Source organism: Hemitrygon akajei, chromosome 30, assembly GCF_048418815.1.
Source record: "Hemitrygon akajei chromosome 30, sHemAka1.3, whole genome shotgun sequence".
Classification (NCBI taxonomy): domain Eukaryota; kingdom Metazoa; phylum Chordata; class Chondrichthyes; order Myliobatiformes; family Dasyatidae; genus Hemitrygon; species Hemitrygon akajei.
Window position 1 is genome coordinate 21,683,884 of NC_133153.1, and position 20,384 is coordinate 21,704,267.

General features: G+C 38.3%; 1 protein-coding gene across 13 annotated transcripts in view; it reads right to left on the bottom strand.

Annotated features, from left to right (window-relative positions):
- Positions 1–20,384, bottom strand: part of mef2aa (myocyte enhancer factor 2aa) — a 194,294-nt gene that overhangs the window by 146,353 nt on the left and 27,557 nt on the right. The window contains exons 3-4 of one of the 13 annotated variants that reach the window (XM_073033070.1): positions 11,537–11,649; positions 10,503–10,525 (exon numbers count right to left, since the gene is read on the bottom strand). The exons of 11 other annotated variants lie outside the window; for them this stretch is intronic. The gene's annotated coding sequence lies outside the window, so the exon portion shown is untranslated. The remainder of the gene's footprint in view (positions 1–10,502; positions 10,526–11,536; positions 11,650–20,384) is intronic. One more of the 13 variants, XM_073033072.1, reaches the window with a different exon arrangement.

The window sequence follows — 20,384 nt, forward strand, 5'->3', positions numbered from 1 at the left end:
TATAACAGTTGAAATATGCCAAATTTACTATCCATGAACTGCAAGATTACAAATACGTGTGTACAAAGATGTCCTAGCGGGAAACATCACTTACATATTGCTTTAAAGACAAATACTCAGAGTAAGGAAGCTAACCCCATTTCCCCATTTGGTTAGACCAGGAATAGTATCATTTGTCATTCAGATAAGTGTGCACTTATACCATCTAAATGTGTTTTAAGATCACCATTTCACCCTAAAAATGTTCTCTGGACATTGAGGATGGACAAGTTAATGGTATGTGTAATATCTCATACACTTGTAAGGGAAACTGGCAATGGAAGAAGTGACTGAGAAGTGGATCAAGGGTCTCAGAGGGAACTAAAAAATTGAATGAAACTCTGTTTGGTATCTATTTTGTTGAATTGGAAAGAAATTAATTCCCCGACCATATTTCAATGGTTTTCTCAAACTATGTTATGTCTAAATTTTGAAAAAATCAGAAGTGTCATACATGACCCTTCTATTAAATTTGAAAAGACTTGGAGGCCATTTATTCAATATTTTCACATGATGTAATTTGACCCTGTTCCAATCCTATTTGTTTTTCCGGTTTTGATTATATATACGTAGAGAGGATCGGAGTTGGTGACACTGCTGATTCTTTGTCTTTTTATAGATACTATAAACAGCCCATTTTTCCCCCTTTTTTCCTTTTCTTTTCTTTATTAGTTAGTGGTTAGTTTGCTAGATTAGTTTTTCTTGGGGTAATAATTTTTTTTCCAATTAAAAAAAAAACTGTTTGGTGGTGGTCGCAGAAATGAGAGGATTATACAATAAATGTGGAGGCTGTCGGAGTGGAAGGGTTAACTCCTGCCCTGTTAAACTGTCTGCAGGTGACAGTGGATACAGCTAGTAGAACAGGTGCCTCACACATCTGGAGATTTAAAGTTCAATCCTGGTCTTCCAGTCCTGTCTCTGTTGTGTTTGTATATTCTCCCACAGGAGCTTCCATGGGTGCTCCAGATTGTTCTCCTATCACTAAGCTACACAAGTTGGTAGGTCAGCTGGCCGCTGTAAGCTGTTCATTAAATTTACGTGAATGGTAGAATTCTGTGGGAAAATTGGTGGGATTACAGAGAGAATAGGATCTGAGGAAAATCAGCAGAGGAATAGAATTTAAATTAATTTTTATTATTTATTTCTTGAGATGAAGCCTGCAATGGGCCCTTCCCTCTCTTCAAGCCAAATTGCCCAGCAATCCCCGATTTATTCCTAACCTAACCACAGGACAACTTATAGTGACCAATTAACCGACCAAACGGGACCACTTTGGACTGTGCGAAGAAACCGGAGCACCCAGAGGAAACCCACATTGTCATAGGGAGGACATACAAACTCTTTACAGAAGGCGGAGGGGAAATTGAACCCAGCTCACTGCACTGTAAAGCACTGTGCTAACCATTATGCTACCGTGCTAGGTATTCTGGAAGCTGGCAGAGACCCAGTAGCATTGCCTTCTGTGCTGTGAAGATACAAGGTACAAATACAGATTATAATGATTGCTGAATCCAGTGCAAATACAGGATTGTCCAGATGACAAAATTCTGAGTTAATAAAAGCGAGGAGTACTTTAACTACAAGTGCTGCCTAACATCCCATTAAAGCTGACCTTGAAGCCAACAACACGTGTGACACAGAAGGGAACTGCCTCCATGGCTCAAGGTTTTTGGGTGCCACACTATCGGCCTCAAAGCAGGCAGTATAAGAGAGTGTCCTATCACTAGAGGGACAGAAGGCATACTGTGAAAGCTGCGTATGCAGTCAGCTCTGGAGATCAGTGCCAGGAAACTGCCTGAAAAGGTCCAGTGGCCTCAAATTAATTTGGGAAAAATTAAGAGCTCGTTTCCTCAAAAGCCTAAAACTACTAAATGGCTGAGGCACCGCTCAGTTCCAGAGACCCGCATCATTTCACCAATAATCTGCCATAACATGCTACTGCTGCAAGTTTCACACCCACATCTCTCAGATTCTACATAGAGTCAGCTCCAAGACAGAGTGCCACAACATTTAAGTACACTGTACTTCAGCTACTGACACATTTCCGGCACATAGACGACAACTGGATGTAACAGGAACTAAATGGAAGTAGACATGAATTGGACAGATATGAACGGGCAGGAAGTAGAGGGATATGGACCAGGCAGATGGAATTTGGCATCAGGGTTGGTGCAGACATCACGCTCTGTAGGACCTATTCTTATGCTGTATCCCTTTGTATTACCCAAGGAGAATATGATCTTTCTGCCACCTCAGAGGTGGCCAAGAACAGGTGTGAAAATTTCAAAGATGACAGTAACCTCATTGCTAAGAGGCAAACTAACAGTAGTAGAAACTGAAATGAAACAGAAAATACTGAAAATGCTCAGCAGGTTAGGCAGCTCTGTCCACCAACGCTGGCCTCACCAGTTAATTATTCAAAATACTTTCTGCCTATTTTCTCCACGGATAATCTTTCTTTTCTATATCACAGCTGCTCATATACAGTTCCAATTTGTAACCACAAGACAATACTACAGAACCCCTCATGTCAGCCACCAACCCCACACCTCAGCATTCCTTTATTCTTGAGTAGCTGAAATGGTAAAGGGGCAAAGACATTGCCAAGCATGAAAGAAATATCAATATCATAGTAAGGAAGAAGATACATTATCACTGAATTTCAGATTTGTGATCCTGTAAATTAAATACATTACAAAAAAAGCAGGACTTGCAAACAATGAGACACTGGGTACGTATGGCCTACAGCTCTCTTTAGGACCTTATAGGAACAAGCTGCAGGGAAGAAAAAAAAACAAGGACAATGAAACATTTGATGCAGTGGGAAGGTTGCCAGAAAGTCTGTGTCCAGCGCCAAGCAGATTGGAGGAGTCATGCACCAATTGGCCATAGGGCTTTGCAAAGAGAACACAGCCCAATTTTTCCAGCGTGAAACTACTGGCCAACTTAATTTATACACTTGTAGAAATCTCCACAATGCAGTGATTGATGGCTGACATCACAAGCACCTACGTAGCACAACCAATAGCCACTAAATGTCAGAGTATCATGACAGCCCCACAGCAGTGTCGTCATGGAAGCTCATACTGCTGTCATGGCTTTTCCTTGCATGAGGCCAACAGCAGGTGACAGGTTTCAGTGAAGTTTCTCTAACAGAATCACTTACATTTCTCACATTCTTCCATGTCAAGCTGCTGCTTTCTGGGCATTCCTACTTCCTGGATACCCAGAATGCAGCACCAGTCACTCCCAATAGAATTTTGTAACCTGAAACCACTATAAAACACAAATATTGCAATTAGCATTTGAAGTAACCTCTTTTTAAAAGGGAGGAATCATTTAAATAGTGCTGGTGGTAGTTCTTTCCTGCTACTGGATATGTGTTCGTCACTGCATGATTAAGACAAGGTTTTAATTGAAATGCTAAGCTCCTACATGGCATCTGTGTCGCATCAGTGTTAATGTGCTGAATGATATTGCAATCCATTTAATCCACATGCTTCCAGTGGTTGTTTTCTGTGCAAGTGACAATCCTGTAACCCAGTTAATATTCAATGTGGTTTTCACACTCTAGAGGTATCAGGAGCTGCTGGAATTGGACAGTCATGCCTCTATATTTGAATCCCCAAGGAAACATTTATACCATAATTTCCAAGACTATTCTACAGATGCTACTTAGGTGCCCAAATACCTGGACCTACCAAACAGAACTTCAATACTGCAAAATCTTAAAGTAAGGTAGAAACTGAAAATTGCAGCCTAAACTGGATCAGCATATAAAGTTATAGAGCTATACAGGAGAGAGACAACACGGGTCCTTCGGCCAAGTGTATCAAAAACACCAGTCCTACCTCAATTTCATCCCTCCAGAACTTTTCCTTCTAAGTGCTATTACTCATCTACACACCAAGGTCAATTTACGAGAACCAATTGACCTATCAACTGCACAACCTTTGGAGTGTGTGAGGAAATCTATACTGGCACTGATAGTGCCAGAAGGAAGGATTGGATTTGAGTCACTGTGCAGTAGCAGCAGCTCTAGAACAATCACCCTTAATGTTATGGCAAATACTATAAAATAACAATTATGTTTTATAGTAAACTTATGATCCTTCAACATATTAATGGAAAAGTGAGGAATTATATTCCTACAGCATTGGCAATATAGGCTTAAGAAGTGGCCAACCCAACAAATCAAGAAATTCAATAAAGTTAAAAAGTAATCAAATGCTGGTTCACCATCACCAGCCCCTGAAGCAATTCTGTTATCATTTAGTGTCTTGCAAATTGATTTGCATTTGCAAGAACTTCGGCACTAACCCAGATACCACAACCCCATTGCGGGACTTAGTGCTTGATCCTATGAGCATCGCATCAGGTTATTCCTGATGTTCTACCTAAAGTTGTCCTCACTTTTGCATGTTAAATTCCAAATAGATTGACTTAGGTGCCCATGAACTTAATCAAGTGTAAGTGGGCACAAATCAGATTAGTTTATTTTTTCTTGCAATAAGGATGAAATGCACTTGAACTATAATCTTCAATGCTATCTTACAGTGAAAACCAAGGGAACATTTCCACGGGGAGGAAATAGCATATCTGGAGGTCTTGAAGGGAGAATAGACAGCAAGAAATTCAACATCTCATTCAAAATAAATATTTCCCTCCCCAAAATATTGGAGAAAACATGGAATTCACCACTACATGGAGTAGTTAAAGTGAAGAGCGTAGGTATACATTGGTGGATGCTGGTTAGTCAAAAAGAACAGAGAGTTATCTTGATGTACTTAGTGAGGAAATGTGGCTCGAGTGACATATAAATGACAGCATGGACTGACTGGATTGAATTGTCTCCTTTTGCATTACTTATCCCATGTACAGGTCCTACACAGTTTATGATCAGATGACTTGTGAACTGCCCATAGATTCAATCCAGGGCTGCAGGCGTCTTCTACAAACAGCTCACAGGAGTAAAATCCTGTCTAAATTGGGGACAACCCGATTACAATTAGGGCTCAGGAAAGCACTAAATGCACATATATCTTGTCTTTGAAACAAAGTTTGGTATTTAAACTCATTGAGTCTTGAATTGCTCAAACTGAGCTATCATAGAGTCAGAGTTTTACACCATGGAAACAGGCCTTTTGGTCCAACTGGTCCATGCATAACAAGATGCCCCATCCAAGCCAGTCTCATTTGGCCCAGAACTCAGTACATAATGTTCAAGAAGCTTTTCAACTATTTATGTAATTTATACATTAGAACGCTGTCTTCAAAATTTACAGGAAGTGCTGAAGGCACACACTCAGCTATTCAGGAACAGCTTCTTCCCATCTATCATACAATTCTTAAATGGACATTGAACCCATGAACACTACCTCACTTTTTAAAAATATATTATTTCTGTTTTTGCACTATTTTCAATCATTCAACATACATGTATATTCTTATTGTAACTGATTTACTTTTTTCTCTTTCTACATTATCATGTATTGTATTGAACTGCTGCTGAAATGTTTACAAATTTCATGACACATGCCGGTGATGATAAACCCAATTCTGACCAGATCACGGTGAGGATTTTTTTTTTCCCTATTCAAAAAATTAGCAATAAATAGAAGACTGGTTTCCTCCTGCCCCAGAAAATCCCATTGCAACTGTTTTGCAGGTTGAGGATAGATAAATTCATCCCAGAGTATGGTGGAAGAGATTAATTCCAACCAGAACCTGATTCAGGGAGACAATAGACCAGGAGAATTAGGCATGCTGCAATGCAAGAAATTTACTTAAATCCAAATGGTACATTTTTCCAGCTGCAGAACTGGTTTGCATGCAGACGCAGGTGCAACGTGGATGAAACCACATCCCAAAACAACAAGTTCGAGTTACCACTGCTTACTCCAACACCAGAACAAGGCTCATGTTCAACTGCAAATTAAAAATGAATCAGAAACCTTGGATACCTAATTACCATCAATTAATGCCAGTCTTACTGAGCACTTTGTTACCTTTTGTTGTAAGTGTATAATTTAATGCATTTAATTTATAAGTAAGCATGCCTGAACATACTTAAAAATATATACATATCAGCACCAAAAACTTAGAGAGAAATTACAGAATTTGCTCATTTCAGCTGAAAGGTTATCAGGAAAGGAAATACTTTCTAAGCAGTGGCTGAAGCTAAATCAGTCTCTGAACTTAATTAAATTTTCAATGATAAGGAATGTACCAGAAGTTGGAGAAAAGTTTGGAGAAAAAAATAATACAAAAATGAGTATAGAGCAGATAGATCTTGAGGGAAAATTACATTATGTCAGAAGGAATTTTAAACTCACAATTTTCTGGAATATTGTGTTAGCTTTGAGAACATTGGACTAGAAAGAAGTTCCATAATAAAGCAGACTGTGTCCCTGCGATTGTCTTATGTACAAGAGCACCAACAGGTTAAAACAGGTTAAAAACATTAACATGGGCACAAGGAAAAAAAAGGCACCATTTTTGAAAAATGAGCTCTATTATCTTAAAAATCAGGTTACTCCTGGCAGGTGAAAATTGATGTTATTTTGTGGTTAGCCTATTTTAGTTGTATTAATCATAGAACAAAATGTTGCTTCTCTTAATCTAGCAGGGATTCTCTTCATGACAGTGGGGTGGGGGGGGGGAGGCAGATTTCACTCTCAGTATTATTCAGTGGGGCAAATGGAATTGCTGAATACGGTCAAAGTGGAAACTCTATCCCAGCACACACTTACACCATCCCAATAGTACTTGTGAATCTAAGCGAAAAGAAAATCACAGTCATATTACCCACTTATATCACTATTGGCTGAAACAAGCAAACAACTTGCTCAGAAGAAAACCATAAAATGCACTCAACACACGCAAAATGCTGGAGGAACTCGGCAGGCCAGGCAGCATCTGTGGAAAAGAGTGCAACCCGACATCTTGGGCTTGAAACACTTCAGCAGGACTCCTGCTAAGATGTGCTCATTACCCACTTCCAAAGATTAATGAAATAATTAGCAGAAATTAAATGCTGAAATGGAGATGAAGGAAAAAAAACTGCTTTGATTTTATTTTTCCCAATGCCATGTAAAACAAAACTAAAATAATGGGTGCATGTCGTCTGTGGGGTTACTACATTTTCACCAAGACCAGCTTCCATTAACTGTACTTGATTTTTTTTTCTTTTGGCACGCAGAAGTATTCAGTGGAATATTGCAGTTAAAAGCTAATATAATTAATACTGAACACTGAAATCCAATCAGCTAATATTTCCATTCAAGTGTCAGGTCCTTATTCTTAATCTGTTTGCAATTGCATTTCACAAAAGAAATGCAACAATTGTTTTACTAGTAAATACAAAAGCGAAGGGAAACAAAACTTTATCTTGTAAATTCCACTGCTATTGTCTCAGTTTCACTCCTTGTACTCTGCTAAGAACAACTTGCATGACTAACCTTTGCCCCTACCCAAAGATCAAGCTAATTGTCATGTGTTAGTAACCACGGATACAATAGTCAAAAGAAGACAAGGCAGTCTTTCCAGCAGGATCAACTAAATGTCAAGAGTAAGTACAACAGCCAATAGCACTTCCAGTGCCAAGAGTATTACTGCTGGATCTAGCAGTATTTTTCCATGGTACAAATGAGAGAAGATCATATGTCTACTCAACAGACTTAATGTAATAACACACTAATTATATCTATTTTTGTATTAATCTTTACATATATATTAATTGAAAATTAACCATGTCAATATGAAGAATTTAGCCACACAAATTAATATTTGAAGTGCAAATCATTCAATAAAAATGAAAATACATCAATGCATTGAATTGGCAAATATATTGTGATAGTAACTCCCTTGGTCTTTCTGTATTTCATGGCTATCGCCTTCCCCTAAAATATCAGAGTTGTATCTTGCATGCATACTTTTTGACAATAGAGTGAGCTTTTGAACCTTCAAAATGTAAAATAAACCAATGTATTTGCCAACATTTCTATTACACAAAAACTGCATTTTATTTCAAAGACAATGTTTAAGATAAAAAAAGATTACTCAAACAAATGTCATACCATATTGTTACAATTCACAGCCCCTTGTCAGATGTTATTTTATATAAATAAATTCCATTTTCAATATCTATTTTCAGGGAATTCAAAGACTTTTAGGTTAAAAACTGCAACTTAGAGCAATTAACATCTCAGGTACACCATTCCTATTGAACAGTTAATGACGACGGCCTCACAACTTGACCCAAGCCCAGAAGATCCAACTACCTGTGGATGCAAGTAAACTTCTAGAATAAATTGCCAGTCCAGGCCTACATCTACCAGTTCTCTAAATGAATGTCATAGTAAGGTTTTCAGGTGGGAAATCTCTTTTGCATACAGGAGTACCGCCAATTGCACATTCCCCACCAAATTTACACTTGCCAAATTCACTTCGTCTTGGGAGTTCCCTATCCACAGCACAGTGGAAGTGTTTGCTCTAGAAAGACTACAGTGATTCAAGGTGCCAACTTCACACTGCAAATTTTAAGTAATTGCATTCAGCTGTGTGGAAATCTATATAGATTTCCCATTATTGGAATCACTGACTAAAAGTGAACCATCTGATTTAAAATAAAATCAAACAGTCATTTAATAGTTTACTTTTGACAATTTTTTCCTCTACTTAAGAGTTTGGTGATTAAATAAATCTCACACATGTGGATCTTGTTTTAAAAGAAAATATTACTAATTTGGATTCTACCAGGAAGCACTAAATTGGAGCTACCAAACTGCATTAATCAAAAGTATCCTCCACAGTGCACACACTCTGTGCTTGGCACCTTCAGGTGTTAGTTTGGAAATGTATATTGTCTGTCAGGCTCTTCTAACAAATACAATAAACTTTTGGTGGCTCTATTTTTGAGAACAAGCACTATTTTCAGAGAAGCAACCCCCATGTTTTGGTATCTCTTCAAAATGAAGATGAAGCAGACAGTTTCATACATTGGTGGCACAGGTGAAAAATGCACCTGCAATTGGTAATGTGGCTAACTGAACAGCAGCCATACTCCAAGAGCGATTTTTTCCTCTCTCTCTGATTATAATGTGATTCATCATTACTGTAAATGTATTCTATTCCTGCCACACCAGTACATAGATTTTTGACAAAATAAATTGCCTAGTTTAATTGGTGATCTAACATCTGGTAAAATATGCATTCCTTTCTCGATGACCAGGGGACAGGGGAGCACAGTGACACACAACGTACCTTACCATAATCAGGTACTGGTCAAGGTGCACAAAGTAACAATTAATACGATGTGTTCTTATGGGAGGGAATACATTTACCTTATCCAATTCACCACAGGTCTGAAGCCTGGACAAGTGGTCAAAAATTATGAATATTAATTCACCTGCACCAATAAATATGCACTTTCCTCTCAAGAAAATCGGAAATCAAAGTTTACCATGACTAGATCAAATTTCTACAACTTTACTATGAATGGAATATTCTTGGCTAACTTGAAGATATATCACACAGATTATCATTCAGGTAATAATTAACAATCATTGGCAAACAATCATCCCAACTTTCTCTTTAGAGTTCAGTAGTTAAGTCATAAGAATTCCTTTAAAAAGAGTCAGTAGACTAGGATTGCTATTCACGGGCAATCTGAAAGCTTTGCCAATAATTCACCACCACAAGAGGAATTGAATCATCTCAGTAACAATTCAACAAACTGACCTTTCTGTGCAAGAAAAAAAAATACAATTTCGTTTATTGGATGTTTTGATGAATATGGGCAATGATTTTAACAGGATTACATAACACAACACACATTTTTGAAAAAAAATTCCTTAAATCAGCAAATATAGAGAACGTGAATATAAAAATTGCTGAGGGGAAAATTTGATATTGGAAAGTGCAGAATAATATAATTCACAAATCTCACCCAGAATCGTTTGCTAAGTTGCTTGAAACTTTATCATAAGCAGCAAAGCGTTTTGTGCTATTGCAGGTCATTCCAACACGTATTCAGCTCCTGAATCCACAATGTTCTATGTTGTGAGCTACTCAATTTAATCTCAGTATTCTGATCACTGCACACTTTGAATTGGTTTTACAAGTAGTATTCCCCCTCAAACCCCACCCCGAAGAGTTTATGGAGGAATCAAGTAGAAGCATTTATCCACTATACCTTTCTACTCGTCAGTACACATGGAAAATGAAATCAACTGGTACCTCTCATTTTATCCCGCAGTTGATATCGAAATGTACTCAAGGCATGTGTTAACAAGAGTAGGAGATATGCTTAAACTGCACTACCACCTAGATGCTTTCCCATACTGCAAAGAGATATGATCAGTATAATTTGCTTTGACACTTATGTGCCATAGCTAGATCATGCCCCACAACAGCATTTAATGTACAGTAGATTTAATCCAGTTAGTCAAACTTCTACTCACCTTTCCGCTGCTGAGTTTTAACCCTCCGAAAGCAGAAGTGAAAAAGAATAAGATTCACATCTTAGCTATTTGGCATTTGCAACCCTGTTCTGTAACTGATGCTTTAACTCAAGGCACTATCAAAAATTGCCACTAATAAAGAATAATTAAAAATAAACATACTTTGTGCTAAGCTGACATTGTTATGTGCTTTTAAAAATATTTGCTTTGTTCACATTTTTTTTTGCAAACAGGCAGCCTCCATGTTACACTAAGACTCCACCCCCAAGAAACTTCTGTAAGTCAGATATGAACAATGTGTTAATAATTGATCACAGAAACTGCTGTAAAAGGGGAGTGAGTAGACACTGGAAGAGGGACCACCAGCTACTCTCATTAACCCTGAGTGGTTCTGCTCGACTCAACCAAGTCTTCTTGTTGCTGCACAAGATGGGGAGAGAAAGCACACAAAAATGCCCTATTGGCATCCCGCAGAAGATGTCTACAGCAGCTGATGAATCCAGCCCTAGTCATCCCGCTAGCTCCTCAAACATTTGTTCATATGTAAAGAGGGCCAATAGAGTATTTAATATAAAAGCTAAGGTACAGGCTTAGTGAAGGCCTTTTAATTAGCATGAAAAAAATAAAAATCATAGCCCAAATACTTTCTTTAATCATGCAAGATTTATACTATCATCTGCTGAAGAGGAGTACTGCTGTAAAGTCATTATAAAATGTCAACAGTTACATAATTCAAGTGAGTGACCCAATTATAAAACTATCTATATTATTTTGAATTACTAATTTATCCTAAACTTTCATTTCAACTCTTCCACTATACACCTGACATTGGTGCCAGCACTTACTTATTGATGGGGCAAGAGAATCATATTTCTTCCACGAGTTGCATTGCAGCAACTGAATCACCTGTGGGCCAGAGGAAATCGGACAACGGACATCTCCAACGGGAAAGTCATTCTTATGCAAGTCTATAAATTTACCAGATTTATTGAATTCAGATTCCTATCTTAACATGGTGGGTTTTGTATTCTCACCCTCTGGATCGCTAGCCCAGTGTTACAGCTGTTCGATTTATTGCCCGCTGTATCAAAAGCCACAAGCCACACGGACACAGACGAGAAAAGGAATGTACACTTCACCTCGATTCCTAGGGGAACAAAATATGAACATACCCAAACACTTTTTCAAAAGGAAACAGTTTCAAAGGACCTGGTTCAACACAGTACAGCATAAGCCTAAACCCAATTCAGTGTCAAGTCCAAGGGAGAGGCAAGTTCCACTAGCAGTCCTCTTTAAGCAAGGCTGAAGTTTGATTGTATGATTGGACTGGTGTTGTTATTTTTCCATTGTTGTGAAATAATATGCAACTGCCAGAGTACCTCTGCCCTTTGATCCTTATTATATTTCCTCATTTCAGCATCCCTCATTTCATTTTATTTCACTTGGCTTTGTCTTCATTCGTTAATAACCCACTTATCTGCCACTGATAAACCAAGTCCAAATAACCACAACATAAGCCTTTTACAAGTAACATTTTTAGTACAGTTAATCATCTGCAGCATAATGCATTACTAGACCATGGAATATAAAAATAGCATCTGATCCACCAACAGAGTCAATTTCAGGAAGGCTCAAATTCCTCACAAGGTTATTCACTACTAGTTAGTATGTTGACACAGAAACATCCATCTTAGAAAGGGATGGAATAGGAAATTAAACTGCAACAATTTCCTCAAATTTATTCCAGGTTCATCCACTGTTGTATGGGTGCTTCTAACTGAGGGGAAAGGCAACAAATGCTTTGCTCCTGGTTCATCTTCACCATCACTTGGGTGTGGCAGACAACATCGCTTTATTTGGTTCTTTCTGGAAGGTGGTGCCCGGGCTAGACTAACAAATTAACTCCAAACCAGCAAGCCTGAATTTGATAACTCCACTCGCCAAGAGTTATGGTTACGTTAAAAAAAAATGATTCTACATTTCAGTGCTCTAATACTGCTGAAAATTGAGTGTTTTTTTCTCTACTAGAGTTCTCTTTAAACCAATTTATTAAAAACAGCTGCTTGAAAAAGTGGGCAGTAACACAAATAAGGAATTACATGGCACATTCAGGGAAATTTTTTGTTAACAATTTAAACTCAAAGAAAAGCAGATAGGCTTTTATTGCTCACTCATACATTAAATTCCGAATGGTCTGCCAAGTTTTCACAGGGATTTCTTTATAGTTTTATGTAGTCAGAGTATAAATTGTAACTCCAATGACATATGAAAAGAACATGGTGTAACAGATTATTTATTCAATCAGAATTACCATTTATGTGAATATGATTTAAAATAATTCTGTTACCAAAGACCAGCGCCTAGAAATTCTAGTTCATTGGTCTGTTTGACTCTAGGGAAGATAAAAGCAGGAGAAAGTCACCTATCAGGCAGCTCAAGTCTGTTTGACCATACAATGTGTTACACTTACGACTGTGTGGCTAAGCACAGCTCCAATGCCACATTTAAATTTGTTGATCTCACCACTGTCGTCAGCCGAATCAAAGGTGGTGACAAGCCAGCATATAGGAGAGAGGCAGAAAATCTCGCTGAGTGGTGCCATAACAACAACGAGAGGTCCGTGAGCCAGTCCTCGATGGAGGATCAAAGGTGGAGAGGGTCAACACCTTTAACCCCCTGGCGTTATCACTTCACAGGATCTATTCTGAGCCCAGCACACAAGTACAATTACAAAGAAAGCTCTCTACTTCCTTTGGGGTTCAGGAAGATATGACATGATATCTAAAACATTGATAAACTTCTATAGATGTGGGGTGGAGAGTATGTTTGTGAACTGAGAAAATTTACTTTTATAGTCAAGTTAAAATTGTCATTTGTTTTAGATTTCTATGACCTTCAAAACAGACAAGTATCAAGATTTCAGTATTTGACATTATGCCACAGAATTAATACTTCCAAACAAAGACAACTTGAAGCAAATAATACTCATCAGTCTTTATTTGGCAAAAATCAGTTGCAAAGTAAAGAACTATGGTATGTAGCAGTTTATAGATTGCACAAACACTACAAAGAAATAACAAATTATAATTCCCCTGTAGTAGAAGCTAGTGCTTTAGAATCTGCTGCAAACAAGTCAACACTGCAGCTTCATAATGAAGCACCTTCCTTTAGTGGTTTGCTACTGACTGATTTCATTAGTGTTTTGCTGGTACTGACAGGTGTGGAGAGCATTAACAGTTTGGAGAGAAATATTCTCTTCTACACCTGCTAATTGAGCTTGCGGCTTGATGGCTTAGCTGGAAGTTATCAGCAAATGGCTTAAGCTGCAATGACAGTGATGTTAAACAAAAAAAAAGGCTGAATGTTCAGAAGCCTGAGCAGACATAAATGCAAAATAATTTCATACTAACCCCATGAATAATGACAAATAATGTATCCCCATACAGCAATCTTTCAAATCAAATACGCATAACTTCAAACCCAACAGCACTTGCTATGCAAGTTACCCATTTTCTCAATTTTCCCACCATTCATTTAGAAAATTAACATTTCAGAAGATAATTTTGCCACGATGATTAGAGTTGTTCTCCTTTTAGAAGGATATAATCTAGAAATCATGGCGCTCTTGAAAACATGCTCTGGAATGACACAGATGAGCTGGGCTAACATTTGATCCAAAATCGACCTACTGCACCCAACTTCAGTTCTGACCAAGGCTTTGCACATTTTCATACCTGAAAATATTACAGCCAACCATCCTCTCCCAAAGCTGGGCTTGGAGATTGAACATGAGCCTAACTGGAAGTGTGACCAGGGTGTGTGAATTGGAGCCATATCTAGCAAGGGTAGGTAGCTGTTTAAGAGAAGCAGTGCAGGCTGATAGGAGGGCAACATTCCAACAGCAACCTGTGCTCTGTGCATGGAGGGGGGTGGTGGTTGAGCATGGAGGTGTAGGACTGGAAGCAATCAAATGCCAGCAGTTGGATAAGTGCTTTTTAAAAAAAAATTAGAAAGCCTAAAGATTGTCAGTAGTTGAAGGAAACCTCAAAGGAGTCAGGATACAGATCAGTGGGGTGTGTACTTTTAATGTGAGGGGAGGGGAGAGCTTAGGACACCAAAGATCAGGGCGTCATTGTCCTAAACAATGACTGGTGTTTCAGGGTCATTGTGGCCCAAGTTCTGAAGGTATGAATCAATTAGAAGCAGTATTCATATCTGGACTTCAAAAGGAGTATGGCAGCAAGAAATGCACAGCTACATCCTCATAGTGATGCTAAATGACATGGAGAAGGTTATATAATGCTTTACTCATGGATGAAAAATAGATTTAACTGCAGAAGTCCAAAACTGTTATCCCCATCATACATCTTGGGGAGCAGCAGTTTTGAACTTGTGTTATTTCTGGGTAGTATACAGTATTGAAAGAGCAAGAAAAAGTCAATTCCATTATTTCAAATTGGTTACAAACTTGAATTTGCCATTCATCCAATGCTAAGACATCCCTAGCAGGAATCATGTTTATTGCCCATCCTGGGTTTCTCTTGAGATAATGGTAGTGAACTGCACAATTCATTTAGAGAAAACACTCCCAAAATGTTAGTTGGAAAGGAGTTCAATGACTAATTGTGCAGTCTTGAAAAATACGATAATATATCTACATTGGATGAATGAAAAATCTTCAGTGTTATCATTTTTAATGGGGCAAATATGTAATCATTTATTGCTGTGCTTACACAAGCTCAAATCCTTGAACACAGTCAATATTCCATTGTTTCGCATCACCAGCGGTGCAGCTTGAGCCATCTGTTGTTTCTTCCCAGCTCAGCCATCATGTCACGGGCTTAATTAACAGGTCTAGCTTCGTTCAGATCTATTTCTTTATATTCATACCCATCTTAACGTTCCGCATTTCTGCCAGGATGAGCAAGGTTCCAATGAAATCAATCAGTAGCAAGCCAATGTAGGAAGATGTTTTGTGAAGTTGAACATCTTATTAAAATTTCCCAATGCGCATCAAGCTCAAACCTTGATACAAGAATATTTAGAGGTGGGATATCATATTACAATGAAGTGTAACTTCATACAATTCATTTAATTATATAATTATGATTTAATACATTATTCACCAATACAATTAAAGTGCTCATATTAAGCATTCTTTTGATTTGTATCCAAATGGAATGAGGTCAATTTCTTTACAATCCTGGGAACTGCTCTGTAACAGCTAGAGTGCAACCATTGTTCAATGCATATCATTAAATCTAATGGGCCCTTTTTAAATGTTTTGAAATAATTCTCATAGTCAAGTTAATTTCCCTAAGGGAAGGGAAGAAAGAAGAAGGGTGTAAAGGAATGCAGTTATCCAAGATTTTCTTATACACCTCTACATTTGTGCCCCTCTCGTACTAACACAGGGAAAAAACATTGTTTTGAATGCAACAACACATACCATTCTGCTTACTGTCTCTGGAATTTTACCAAACAGAAATACCAAGATGCCAGAGAAGCCACACGAAAGGCATGCAGCATTGGTTCATTATGGAAATTAGGGGTTTGTGGAGGAGAGAGAAAAGATTGGCAAAAAGCTCCATACCTACTCATTTTCTCACCCATTAAACAGCATGCAATGCAACAGAGCAAGAGGGCAAATTAAATGTCGTGTTTCCACAAAACACAAGTCCCTCTATTCCTCATTATACCTTTTACTGTCAGGGAAAATTATTAATTTTAAACATTCAAATCTGATTTGCCTGAAATAGTCAATGTTCTTACATTCTGGGAAGAAAGATCTGCAAATCAGAAAGTACGGTAACATATGCAGATGAGAAGAAACGGCAAGTACTTTCTCTTTTTTTCTTAGATTTGTTTGAAAATATCTCTTTCCTTTATTCAGCATTGACATGTTTAAATTCTTTCAGAATGAATTTAAAATCACAGTATTTTAACTTAATTCTCAATATCTTTGCTTTCATGGTGAAGTTACAATCACTTTGTCACTGATCCAGTCTTTTGTTCAGTTAAAGAAGGTGAGTATGACAGGATAACAGCTGTCTCACTCATGGGAAATTAAGCCAGATTCACTGAGGGTGTAAACATCTGTAATGAACCTAGCCAGCTGCCCAAGTTTGCCATCCATATTGCTTTACCTACATTAAGCTTATCTGGAGATGGAAGGCCAACTGTACTAACATACGATTACTACCTTGCCAATGTCCAGATCCTGAAATATAAATAAATTTCAACATAAAGAAATGAAAGTTCAAACATTTTGCTGCATTACAAGTTCAAATTTACCATTGTTTAAGTAATGAAGCAATCTACATAGGTTCTCCCTCCCCCCTATTCACATTAATAAATAACATCTCCAGTATTTTTATAGAAATTCTGTTCAGATTTTTTTTTTGCTGAGTTAAACTATATCTTTAAAATACAGAATGCCTGAACATAGTTTTAAGGGATTTATTCAGGTTGGGAAATTAGGTAATCAATGCAATGAAGAACAAAGAAATAATTTTTTTTATTTTCATCTTTAAGAGGCCCCCAGGACCATCTTGTCTTGTATTTTTAAAAAAGAGATACAACTATAAATAGCAAATAGCTCCACAGAGGTAGAATAAGTTCTCATACCGAGTTACTATATCATGAGAGACCTGTTGTTTCTGGAGTTTAAAAGAATTTATTTAAGTACACTGGATCTTAAATGAGCTTGACAGGGACATTTTCACTAATGAGAAGGACTCTAACAATAGGATGGAACTATAAAGGGTCCAGTCATTTAAAACAAAATGTATACGTTTCTGCTCGCTGGTGGATCTCAGGAATCTTCTGCCCTGGAAGGTGGCAGAAACCGGATCATCAGGTAGAGGTGGATAGATCGCAGAAGAGGGGTATGGAGAAATGTCACTGAAAAGAATTTGAGGCCGTCGTAGATCAGCCGTGATCGTATTAAATGGCACGGCAGGTTTGACGGGCCTAGTCCTATTTTCTTGTGTTTACAACACAGCTTGCAATTATACATGGGCAGTTATGTTCAAATCCAACATCTGGTCAAGTTTTGATGCAGTTCTAGCCTTGCCTTGTCTTACGGGGAACACTGATTTTGTTTTAAAGTTTTCTGTACACAGAGAAACAAAATAGGAAGAGAGTAAAAAAAATGTGACAGGAGAAATCAGAGGAGGCCTGAAATGTAGACTCAAGAGTGTCTATACAACTGTGTGCAGGTGTTGGGGGGAAAGTCCAACAATGGGTACTCATGGGACAAACAGGTCTAATCGCTCCGCTTCTTCTTCTTCTTCTTCTGTTGTCCATCGGAATCCGATGACGACGCCCACTCCTTTTAATGGTGAGATCTTTGATGACTATACAGTCCTATCCTGGACCCACAAGTTCTATTGCAGATGGGACATGTATATGTGGTAGTGATGGCAACCATGGCTGCATTTCTCCTGTCTCTCTTCTGCTGTCTTCTGGCTGTTCTTTCCATCTCCAGAATACCAACCCTGTCCCTACACAGCTGTTCCTCTGCACCCACTAGCAAACGCTCACTCAAAAAAGGAGCACAGGAGTGAACAGCAGAATTCAATGTACATCCTATACAACTGTGTGAATTGCTTGTCAGACTTCTGGGATGACAAAAGGAGTTATTATTATACTTCACCTCCATAATACAGTATATTGTCAGTCACCAAGAACCAAAATAATAAAGTGATGTAACTTCTGGGTTAGTATTTTTAAACATTTAGCAATAGTAAAAAGCAGAACTTAATGTGCACTTATGAATCTTGTGTACTTAGGTCATCCTCAAGGCACTTAAATTAAATTTGAAATAAAAACAAAGTAATCAGGAAATGGCAAATGCAATTTCAAAAACAACAGATCTCACAAATAGAACTGGCCAATCAGCTTTCCCTTCTCGAGGTTCCCACTGCCAGCAATCTAGCACTCCCTTAGCATTATACTGAACTGTTAACATTTTCTGCTCTGTAGCAGATTCGAGCTTGACCTTTGCAATCTTTCAAGTTAAGTGAACGTAGAATCCCAGCCTCTGCGTGGGCAGATTAATCCTGAGCACAAGGTCCTTCCCAGGTTACTGCAGGTTCTGTTCCTAGGCACTATTCCCACTCCCATTCAGCAGAAGCTGCCTGGAGCTTCACAGCAGAGTCAAATCCACCTCTCTGGTCGCGCAAACACTCATTCATGTGCAAGAGCAGTACATACAGTACTGCGCAGAAGTCTTAGGCACATATTATAGATAGGTAAGGTGCTTAAGGCCTTTGAACAGTACTGTATTAGAGAGCGAGTCAGCAAAATCAGGTGAAGCAAAGGATGTTGGAATTTTGTAAGGGAGGAGTGCCATGGGAGGGGTGTGTGACAGGTCGCAGGGAAGGAGTGTCTGGGGTGGGAGTGGTGTAGATGTAGACACACCCAGCCCTGAGACATCAGTTAAGGAAATTTGATCCCATACAACTGGTTAATTGATATTACAGAATGTCCCTCTGTTTCTTTCTGCTCCCTCTCCTCTCCCCTTCACCCCCCACCATGATTCCCCTCTCCCTGCCTCCTTCCCACTCTCAGTCTAAATAGAGACCATATCAGAATCGGGTTTATCATCATTCACATGTCATGAAATGTGTTTTGTTTTAAAAAGGGATCAGTACATTGTAATACAAAAAGAAATTACAGCAGCACTGTGCAAAAGTCTTAAGCACCCAGTTCTACATATCCACCCAAGACTTTTGTACAGTAATGCAAGTCAAGTGTTCACAAACAGGGGAGGACCTCTGTACACCATGCACATGAATAGGCAGTAAATAATGTTATCACTGACCTGATCGCATTTCACTGGTTCAGTTTTAACAACAACATTTTTGTACCATTCTGTGTAATATTCTGGCTGTGAACTCATTAAGCAATGTATTACTTCCTGCTCCATAATGCACACCATGCTAAATCTCAGTCACTTCTTCTACTACAACACCACAGAACGGACAGCACTATAGCATGATAAACACCCCACCCGCACAACGCTTTAGAACCAAGTTGACAGCCATAAGCTACCTAAATACAGATTAAAACACCTAATGAAGCTTGCTTAGAAAGAAACATTTTGAGGTGCCTTAAAAATGAGAAAGAGGTTGAGGAGATTAGTAGTCTAGACCTGGGGGGTGGGGTAGAAGGCAGATGGTAGAACAGTGGAAATTTAGAATAATGAGTGGGCAAGAAATGGTGGCAAAGGCCTTCAAACTTTGTGGTCCTGAAGGAGAGTTACAAAGATAGAAAAGCCTACAGAAGAATAGGAATATGTTAATGTCCAAGTTCATGAACTCGTGAATTAGCAGGAGTCCCTGTCGCACATTCCTAAATTATGATGACTGAGCTAATAAAGAGCAACAAGTCTAATTCAAAATTGGCTGTCGCTTTAAATCTTGGTCACAGCCAGAAAAACATCTAGTTCAAATGTACAAATATTTTTTAAAAATCAAGTCATTAGTATTCACATTTAAATGCAATAGCCACAATAACTTCCCATGCAAATACATTTGTCTTGCAAAGTTCATATGAAAACTGGCAGAGCATCTCACACATCTGAAAGGGCAAAGGGGGCTTTGATTGAATATTCTATCTGCTCTGTACTTCTGACATGACACGATGCCCTCAATGTTGCAATGGATTGTTTAAAAGAAAGGCATTACCTCTTTCACAGGATGATGTACAAAATGAAGCACACAGCTTAAATCAAAAATTTGTGTTGGAAAATAATTATTGCTCTAAGAATCTTTGACTTGGAGCAGTTTCATGTACTAACCACAAGGAGAACTACAGCCAATTTTTCAAGCTATCACAACAGGGAGCCTCATCTGCCAACCATAAATAATCAAGAAA